The sequence below is a fragment of the Abramis brama genome (assembly GCF_963993115.1).
Source record: "Abramis brama genome assembly, chromosome: 25".
NCBI lineage: Eukaryota > Metazoa > Chordata > Actinopteri > Cypriniformes > Leuciscidae > Abramis > Abramis brama.
In genome coordinates this window covers 27,353,565-27,364,977 of record NC_139987.1, presented here as the reverse complement: position 1 = coordinate 27,364,977, position 11,413 = coordinate 27,353,565, and positions in this window count along the sequence as shown.

The following is an 11,413-nucleotide window of genomic DNA, read 5'->3' as shown; positions in this document are numbered from 1 at the left end:
AGATTTTAAAAATCTTAAGATCTTAGAGTTTGTTTAAGAAAACAAAGATTACGAGAAAATACTATTTAAGGGTTTTTTTTTTTTTTTTTTTTACGGCAAATCATTGTCTAAATGAGTGAGTCATTGAATCATTCAGTCAAATGATTCGTTCAAAACCGCTGATTCATTCAGGGACAAAGCAAGTGACTATGGCAGCGTTACAGATTACATTCATACTATATAAAACAAACTTTTTTAGTGGTCACAATAAGCACCGACTCAAGAGAGTGTGTGATTTCAGACGCAGCTCTTCTTTATGAGTGAGTCGATGAGGCATTAATCAAGACTGATTCGTTCAGAAACACAGATTCACACATCAGAGTTGCTCGAAGACCTGCAATGGCTCTGCTGTGGATTTATTTTATACGATTTTCGTTGGCAAAATTGAGCAAAACAGACAATATTCTGAGTCTAAAATGTAAGTCACCTAATATTAACAACTTGTTTATTGAAATCACATTTCCAAACGTGCTGATATTCAGGAAAACAGCACTCTTTCCCGTGTGGTATTGCTTATAAGTATTAAAAACAAGAGCTTGTAGAGACATTTTTTGCTCTTTTAACGTCGGCGTCCTGCAGTGTTTGAAGATATTGAACATTTCTAACTTTGGCTATATGAACTGAAGCCCTTCAGTGGCTGATAAAGCGTCCCGTGGCTCTGAGTATCGATTAGTTCCCGCTAACGGCTCCTGTCTGAAGGTGTAGGGAACATGTCCTTTGAAAAACCCAGGTGGACGTCTCTGCGTCATCTCATCACACACACACACACACACACACACAAATCAGATCTGAGGGAAGCTGAGAGACATGCTGTGATCTGAGCATTAGCTTAGCAACATGCTAACACCAAAACCCTATTGATGAAAACGGATAACTCTTTCACCTCACATAAAATGTGTTGTGCAGGAAAGCTTGATAATTGTAATAATTTAAATTGGGCACAGACAGTGACCCTTACGATTAAAGGAAGTAATTAAACCTGCCAGAGAGAGTGATTAAATGACCCATCTGTGTAGGTGCCATAAGAGGATTTATTTTTATTTATTTATTTAATGTTAATGTGATCAAAAAACACTGAAGTTACAGGCTCCTGTTCAGTAAAAGCTGCTTCAAACCGCAGATTCGTGGAAAGATGACACTTCACTGTAAACACTTTAAGTTAACAATTATTAAGCTTTCCTGTAGAGCGTTGGCGTTTGCATCGTCAAGGTCATGGGTTCGATTCCCAGGGAAAGCGAGAACTGATAAGAATGTAAAAATGTGTACCTTGAAATGCAATGTAAGTCGCTTTGGATAAATGTGTCAAGTCGCAAAAAATGTAAAGTCGCACTTAAAAATGTCTGAATATCATTTGAATTACGTGCAAAACAAATGCCAAGTGTCAACATTTTTGAAAAAGCTGAGCAATTGAGTGCAGATTCAGACACTTCATTCAAAGCAATTATGTTTTTAAGTGTGAATGAAATGCATGTAAGTGTCAAACCAAACATCAGTAACACTCAACGCTCTCAGCCTGTGTGAAGTGTTGCGACAGAAACGGGTTGATCACATAAACTCAAAGTATCCAAATGGACTGAAGATGCTCAAAAAGGTCAGACTATGTTAAAATCTGGGAGATGAAAATCATTTTTTCCATCTCACGACTTAAAAACGTCTTTAGTCTCACGACTAAAATAGCAAGCCGAAGACCTCATGCAGACTGGAACAACAAGTGACCAGCGTCACCAGAACAAACACAAACACAGACAGAAAATAATCAGCTCACAATGATTTAATTTCTGATTCAATTACAATTGCTCAAAATGATGAGAAAAATCATCTTATTGCTATTTTTGTATATGATATCTAATCTAAAAGTGCCATTTTCCAAGCGGACAGGGAATGTTCTAGAACTTTGGCGTCAATGTTCTCTTGAACTTATGAACAAACGTTCTTCTAGTAACAACAATATTATGTTAATTTAAAGTTGTCTGGTTTTTAATAACGTTCTCAAAATGTGTCAAAAATGTTACTTACATTGTTCATGTAATTTTCTTTTTCTCAGATGTTCATCTAATGTTTTTCAAACATTATTACTTGTTTCAGAACATTCTGAAACATTTTCCTTAATGTCTATAATATTTGCATACAAAACATTTTAAAAACTGGATTTTTTAAATCTTCAGGAACATTCAGAAATAATGTTTTCAGAACTTAATGTGAACATTAGCAAAATGTTCTTAGAGCATAATTTTTGTTAAGTGTTATTTTAGTTTTGTTGAGATACTATTATAGTTTTTAATAATATTTTGAATTAGATTTTATGTTTATATTTCCCATTTTCATTTTCATTTCAGTTAAAGTTTAAGTGATTTTTTTGTCATTTTTATATATATATATTTTTTTTAAATACATTTTTATTTCAGTTTTAGTTATTTTAATACATCAATTTCAACTAAATCAAAATGGAAAATGCTGCCTTGGCAAATATCTGAAATAAAATTAGTTTAAGGTCTGTTTTATATTTTATTTTATTTCAGTTTACGTTTAGTTTATTTAAAGTAATACGTTTATTTAAAGTATATATAAGTGTGTGTATATATATATATATATATATAGCTGTATTATCTACAAAATATTATCTACAGAAATTGTTCTTAATTCAAAAGAATAAATGTAGAGGTGAACAAAGACAGACATAAAATAATCACAACAAGCTAACATTTATAATTGCTCAAAATGATGACTAGATGGCTATTTTTGTACTTTATATCTAATATACAGTGGTACTTGTCAACCAAAAATTATTTTTTAAAGTAAAATCTACAAAATGTATTCCACATTCAGCAGACAGAAAATAATCATAAGATCACAATGATTTCATTTCTGACAGATTGAATAAAAATTGTTCAAAAGGATGACTAAAATCTTTATATGGCTATATTTTTGTACTTTATATCTAATATAAAGTGATTTTTGTTTACCAAAATAATGTTTTAATACATGAAAAAGGTGAATAAAAATATTATCAACAGAAATTGTTCCTCATTAAACAGAATAAATGTAAAGTGAAGAAACACAGACATATAATCACACAATAAGTTCGTGACGACATTTTCAACTCAAATTGTTCAAAATGATGACTAAAATATAACTTTGCATCTAATATAATGCCCATGAACAAACAAAATGTTAAATTAAATCTACAGAACGTATTTCAATAGTCCAAGAGAATGAATGTGAAGAGTTTACCTGCTGTTCTGCGTCTGTGTGTGTGAGCCGGTGGCGTTTGCAGGGAAATCTGTTGACATGAGCGCAGTGTGTGTGTGTGTGTGTGTGTGTGTGGTGTGGTGTGTGTGTGTGTGTGTGTGTGTGTGTGTGTTTATCAGTGTACTTACAGCTGGGTTTAAATGTGAGCGGCTCCGGTTCTGCTCTAATCCAACAGTGAAGAGCTTCACTTACTACTGTACACTTACAGTCAGCATCATTCAGCACACTGAGTCTGACACACACACACACACACACACACACATCGACTCAACTGTAGGCTGATGCACACGCTCCATTGATTTTCTATACACTACTGTCACTTTCAATTGCCCACAGTTTGTTCATCCTGACTGATAAGATGACTGTAATGTCAATGCCATGCATGTTTAATGCAGATGTCAATGGAGGATATATATATACAGTCAAACCAACAATGGTATTACAAAAAATGGTAATAAAATATGAGCAGAACTCAGTTGATATTTGACTGGTTTTGTCCGTCCTTCTGTTAGACTGTCTCACACATGAATTATGTTGAATATCTGTCAGCTGTTAAATTTAACTACACAATTAGATAATACCAGTTTAGCTCAACCAATCACCAAGCAATGCTTCATTTTGTTCAGTCTGTGTGTAAAAAGAGCATTAGCAATTAAAGAAAAAACACTTCAGCAGAACATGATCAGCTCAAAGTGTCTGAATCATTTTTGGTCCCAATTTTTTTATAAATGTCACTGGTAGTCGCTGTATGAAGAATATTAGTGTATAATATGTCACAGTTTACTTTATTTTGCTCTCCTCACTTACAGAAATGAACTATAGCGTCCTGAATAATGTTTGGTTTGACTGTATATACATACAGAACGCATATGCAAATCCGACCATAAACCTCTTATTTGCCAAAGCTGCACAACACTTTTAGAGAGCTCGCTGTATTACGCAAGAAATTATACGGTCTGACAAACACTGAGATGTTACAGAGACACGTCATCACATGCAGAACAACATCGTATGGAAAAATGGTAACACTTTTTAATGAGGTTTCATTTGTTAACATGAATTAACAATGAACAATACAGCATTTATTAATCTTAGTTAATGTTAAAGTGCCCCATTATGCTATTTTAAAGGCTCCTAATGTTGATTTGGACTCTCCTACAACAGGTTCACATGCATCAAACGTTAAAAAAGAAAGAAAAAACGTCCATTTTCTCACAATATAAATTGTTCAATGATTCTCAAACGACTCCTCTGATGAATCAATCTCTCTAAATCCCTCCTTTCCGAGAGATGCTCTGCTCTGATTGGCCAGACGGCTCAGTAAGACAAAGATCAGTAAGACAGTAATAACGCGAGTTTGCCGGAAACTTACACAAAACTACATATTTTGAACACCCAGTAGAAAATATATACAGTAATTATTCATACTTACAGGTTGTGATTCTGAGGAGCAAGTTAGTCCAGATGAACTGGGTACCGACCCATCTTTCAAGAGCAAGCGTTTAGCGAATCCCGCGTTTAGCGAATCCCGCGTTTAGTGAATCCCGCGTTTAGCGAATCCCGTGTTTAGCGAATCCCGTGTTGAACTCTGAGATTTGAGAAGCAGTCGTCAGTAAAATGACGGTCAAGTTCGAGGACGGACAACGTACAACATAGACGGGCTTTATATGCAAATGTATCTTCTAGTGATGTAGAACCGTAACGCACTAGGATTCGGATTACAAACGACTCGTTTCGGCGGTTCAGAGTCGATTCTTTCTTTTGGGAGACAAAACCTTTATTTATCGTGCACTTTCAACTTTACAACTTTGCAGAACGTTTGCATTCACGAACAGCTATATTACACACTGCAAGAAAGTGAATATTCGGAAAAATATAATAGGGGCGCTTTAATTTTACCATTTACTAATGTTTTTTTTTTTTGGTTTAATATTAAAAGTTGCATTGTGAATTAACATGCATGTTTTTATTATCTTACATTTACACAGGTTAATATATGCTGTATTGATAAATTGCTCATTGTTAGTTCATATTAGAGACCTATTATGCTTCTTTCCATCTTTCTTTAGTGTGTAATGTTGCTGTTTGAGCATGAAGAAGCTCCAGTTCTTCTCTATATCAGTGTCTGTTTCTGAACTCCTGAAACGCCTCCATTGTAGTCTCGAGTTTCTTCCGGGAACGAACACGTCTCAATATTCCTCATTTAAATAATTAATACGCAGAATAAAGGGGTGGGGCCTGGTTGAGTTAGTTAGTAGTGTGTTAAACTGGCGGTTATGGGAAGGGGCGGGACATTTCCCAAACACACTCGAAGCACTCGATCACAACACACTGCTCCAGCCGACCAATCAGAGCACAGTGTGCTTTTCAGAAGGAGGGGCTTCATAGAGACAGGAACTAAACAGAGCGTTACTGACAGACTGGGAAGAGAGGAGCCGCAACAATGGAGAATATGAGGAGAATAATCAACATTCAAGCAGGAAAACCTGTTCTAGTAGAGCCTGAAACAACATCAAGACTTTGTAAGTGGGCACAATATAGGCTCTTTAACTAACGTTAACAAATAAGACCATATTCTAAAGTGTTACCAGAAAAACTGAATAATTTTCTTTGTGGAAGAACTTCAGTTTACAACTAAAATGCCCAGATAATCTCAGTTAATAGAGCTCAAAGTCTTATATAAGGGTCATGAAGGAATCCCATCTGTAAACTCTCGCCGGGCCAGGATGAAACTGGACAGCACTGTTGGGAGCTTCAAGCTTTTAAAATAAGCATCCATGTGTGAAGAGACTCCTTAGAGACAAACGCCTGCACAGATAAAAGCTTACTGACACCAATCGGATCACACTTCAGAGTCGAACACTACCTGGCGCTCTTTCACCCTTCCATCGGCTTCGTTGTAACCCACTAATGGTAGTAGCAAAGCGGTGGAGACTGATGTGCCTGAGAGCATGAGGAAATGCTGAAACATCACAGGCTCTTTACCTTGAAGGAATCAAACCATTTGTCACGTTTCTAAAGAATAACAGCACCAAACAACAGAATACACCACTGTGTGTTCAACATGTAGACAATATCAGTTGATATCTAGTGTCTCCACGAAATTATGACAGTTTGGGGTTTGAGCATGCAAATGAATCTATATTGCATCCCAATCAACTTCTAAGCACTCTCAATGGGCCACTCCTGATTAACATTTAAATGTTTAAATTGTCTATAAACATAATAATTGTATCCCTTAAAACTCATCTTTGATCACCAAAATAAAATATTTAAACGTTTTTTCTATGAATATGCAAATGAGCCCCGCCTCCACTCACTCACTCAGCTCAGAGATCCACTGGTTGACGATCACACGTTGATCTGATTGGTTACAAGGTAGTTTGTGACGTCAGAAACACCAGCGATTTCAAAGCGTGTTTTTGAGACTGTCTTTGGTTCACTGCAGTTTTAAGGAGGAAATACTCAGCAACGGTGTCGACTTATGAATTTACACATGCTTTGTCTTAAAGCACATTAAAAACACCACTAGACATATAAATAACATTAAAAGCTTGGTTTTCACCACAGGGGGACTTTAACAATTTATGGCCATTATTAAAAGAAATATTCAAGATTGTTGGCCAGAAATCATGTAATTTTTTTGTTTCAGAGTTGCAGCTCTATTATGCAACAGAATTTTTTTTATAATTTGATATAAAAAAATTGTGGCCACTACCTGAATCAATTTAGAGGGGTTCTTCACCGCAAAATCGACTTTCAATAAAACTTGGCTTGGGAAAAAGATAACATCCAAGGAATCTTTTCATTCCACAAAAGGTTCTTTATAGTGGAAAAAGGTTGTATAAAATATTAAAATGTTCTTCACACTAAGAAAAAAAAAAGACCTGTTCACTGAAAGGTTCTTTTGTGGAACCCAAAATGGTTCTTCTATGACATCACTGCGTCACATCACTTTTGGAACCTTTATTTTTAAGAGTCTATCAACATATTGATCAAAACAATCACATTATCCGAGCAACAGAACAGTGATTACAGTAAACTTATACTAAAAAATAATAAGTGCTACATGCAAACTAACCTCTCACTGATAAGATGTGTTCGGTTCAGATCATGAGCTCAAATACATCCAGAGATGCTCAGACGTCAGCGGAGGAGAGTGTGTGAGCCGTGTGTGTGTCGTCTGACTGATGCACACACACTGGTGCTTTCCAGTTTTGCAAAGGGAACAATCACTTTACTATTGCTCAAATGTCTTCTTGAGGAGAGACGAGCTCTTCTGCCACACACGACATCCTTGCAAACGCACAGCGAACACTAGTGGCTTTACACAAACAAACTCACATGTGCTGTCACTCACAGAAGAAAACTCATTTAATAGTTCTATAGAGAACTCTAGGGTTCTTGACTCAATTTTAAAGAATATTAATGCAAAAAAAGGTTCTTTATAAGGGGAAATGTATGGAAGCTTGTTTCCGCCACAACATTAAACATTTTAAAAGATAATTGCGACTTTTTATCTCACAATTACGAGTTATAAAGGCAGAATTGTGTGATATAAAGTCGCAATTGCAATTTATTTCTTATTTTATTTCTCACATTTCTGACTTTATAACACGCAATTCTGACTTTATAACTCACAATTTATTTCTTAGTTTATATCTCACAATTCTGACTTTATAACACGCAATTGCGATTTCAATTCGCAATTGTGAGATAAAAAGTCAGAATTGGGAGATAAAAAGTCAGAATTGTGAGATAAAAAGTCGCAATTACCTTTTTTATTTTATATTCTGTGACGGAAACAAGCTTCCATAGAAATGTCTTAAATCATTGCATAATGCTTTCAGGTTTAACAGGTTATTTCAATATTGAAAAAAAAAATTCAAACTAAATCCATGAAATGATCCCATGATGGGAAAAGGTTCTATATAGGTTCTATGAAGCGCCTGACGGAACCTTTAAAGGTTCCACATAGAACCTTTTCTTCTATGAGTGTATAGTTTGCATTAACTGTGGTTGATCATAAGTATATGAAGAGTTCAGATGCAAAAGCCTGTAAATGCCGTCTGAAATTTTCTTCTAGGATTATCATTTTTATCAAGCTCGTATATTTAAGTTCAGTAATTTCACTTAAATGACCATTAATAGGTCATTTGCATTGCCATTTAAGTGAATTTACTGAACTTAAATATACAAGCTTGATAAAAATCATTCTAGAAGAACATTTCAGACGGCACTTAGAGGCTTTTGCATCTGAACTCTTCATATGTTCACTCATAAATGTTGATTTGGCACTCATATCATGTCTAATCACTAGAGATGGTCCTTTGACGTTCACTGATGCATGCAATTTCAATGTAACTTCATCTGAGCATTCAATAGAAAAGCAATGAGTTGTTAAGAGAAACAGTGTGTTGCTGCAGTGCATTAATCAATATGTGTCAATGACTTCTCTAAGTGAATGGAGGATGATCACTCTAATTGTGGACTCGTGATGAATGTTGCATCTGAACTAACGTTTTGTGTGATTGCATTGATTCTTTAATGTACTGAGCACCTAAAATATCCTAATGACCGATCACAGAGGACCTCAGAGTCATGGACGACACACTATAGACGCTCTTCAATGGATGTAGTTGTGTTTGTAATGAAATGAATACAGCAAGGACGCATTATATTGATCGCACATTGATTGTATGATTGTAACACATGCTACTTGTCCTTCCCCGAGGGCGTATGACGGCAAAACAAGTCTCTAGTGCCAGAAAGCACAGAAGACTTTTGGGTAGCCTAGAGTAAAACACAGGCTTCGCCGCTGCCATCTTGTTCTGTTTGAATGCAGAAATTTCCATACAGAAAAGCAGAGAGATGCCGCTTCCGTGAGGGAAGAGAGAAAGTGAACACAGGAGATCGATCGAGTCAGCAATGAACAGCATGACTTTAATTAACTTGACAAATCTGTCACTGACAGCTGTAGCAAAAGGCCTTCAGGATCCCAATCACGCCACAGAATCACACGCTTTCAGCATCACAACACCGGACCGACACTCGGCTGCTATTACTGAACAACACACGGTAAATCTTGGCTATAAAAATTTCTCCATGCCTTAAAATATCTTGATTGTAACTCTACACCCTCATTTTGTATTCGCGGTTCTATGAATATGCAAATGAGCCCCGCCTCCACTCACTCACTCAGCTCAGAGATCCACTGGTTGATGATCACACGTTGATCTGATTGGTTACAAGGTAGTTTGTGACGTCAGAAACACCAGCGATTTCAAAGCGTGTTTTTGAGACTGTCTTTGGTTCACTGCAGTTTTAAGGAGAAAATACTCAGCAATGGAGTCGACTTATGAATTTACACATGGTTTGTCTTAAAGCATATTAAAAACACCACATAGACATATAAACAACATTAAAAGCTTGATTTACACCACAGGGGGACTTTAAATTCATGTGCCTCATAATCTTTAATCAAGCAGTGACATCTCTTGTCTTCTCTGATGATGTGGGCGGGGCAACCTGTCACTCACATGAGATCCACCAATAGCAAACCACAACCATCCAATCAATTCCTCACAGACAAATCAAGCCCCGCCCACATTTGTTCTTGTTTGAGAAGCAGTTTCACTCGGATATACGGAACAATAGGGAAGAAAAGATGTTACTACAAACCAACAAATCAAAGCATGTCCGCATCTAAACACATGACCTTGTTGTACTTTCTAATTATAATTGTAAAGAGTTCAGAATATAAGTTATCTGGGTCTTTTAAAATGCTAAAATGCAACTTCCCGACTTTAAAGTACCGTTTGCATGTCCAACTTCAAAATGGCTTCAGAGGATGAATTTTGAGTGATTAAGCTTTCGAATTGATTACTAAAATGTGTGAAAGGGAAAAAAGCGCCACAGACAGTTAATGTTTCCAGAGCGTCAGTCATCCCTGTGGCATCGTTCACCATCTACACTCACACACACTTCTTAGCGCCCCGAATGGCTGTCGGGCAATTGGCTGTGTGTGTGTGTGTGTGTGTGTTTCACAGGCCTGATAGACGGCCTCTGGCAGGTTTTGCTTTGGGCTGGAGACGAATGTGACAAGCATTTCTCTGTCATCCCGAGACGCCACACAACATGAACATGCGTCAGGAAACACTTATATAATGTGTAAAAATAAATAATAATAAAAAAAGATAAATTCTGACATCTATATGTCCTAAAACCTTTGGAGCATTTTTAAAGAGGTTTGATCAGTGTTTTAGCTCATAGTCCTCCACATTTGTACTTTTCATGTTGTTTTGTTTGTCTTGGTTATGGTTTATGCTGCTATATTACTCAGGTCCCTATTGGAAAAAAAGAGATTTAATTACCTGACACCCATTTTTATTACTTCCAAAACCATTACATGATGCACTGCATGTATGGATTTAATATACCTGTACTATAATGAACACATTTCTCAATTTAGGACTTGAGGGCAAAACTTGTGGCTAAACCATCAAATGAAAGTCATTACATCAAAATGAACATGAAAACAGAGATGCTATTTCTGGATGGTATGTGCATTTTAAACTGATTTTTTTTTATCATATAGATTTTTACGCTCACTAGGTTCATATTTATTTGTTAAAAAATACAGTAAAAATAGTGAGATATTCTTATAATGTAAATCAGCTGTTCTCTATGTGAATATATAGTAAAGTGTAATTTATTCCTGTGATCAAAGCTGAATTTTCAGCATCATTACTCCAGTCTTCAGTGTCACATGATCCTTCAGAAATCAGGATTTGATGCTCAAGAAACATTTATGATTTTCAAAATTTGCAATACCAGTCACAGCCACTAGATGGTAATGTTTGCAAAATAATTGAATCAATGAACTAAAATACTCCAGTAAACTACAGGACTGACAGGATATATATATATATATATAATGTTGTATACAGTATCTCCAGTGGGCAGTACGCTATGTTACTTTATTCTTCTGAATCACAGTAACTTGAGTCATTGAGCCTGCAGGGGTCAGAGGTCACATGACTCACCTACATCAGCTCGACCCCGGGGTCACGGCCACATGTCAATCATACCTGACCGCTGACTGACAGACTCTGTATCGGTGAGT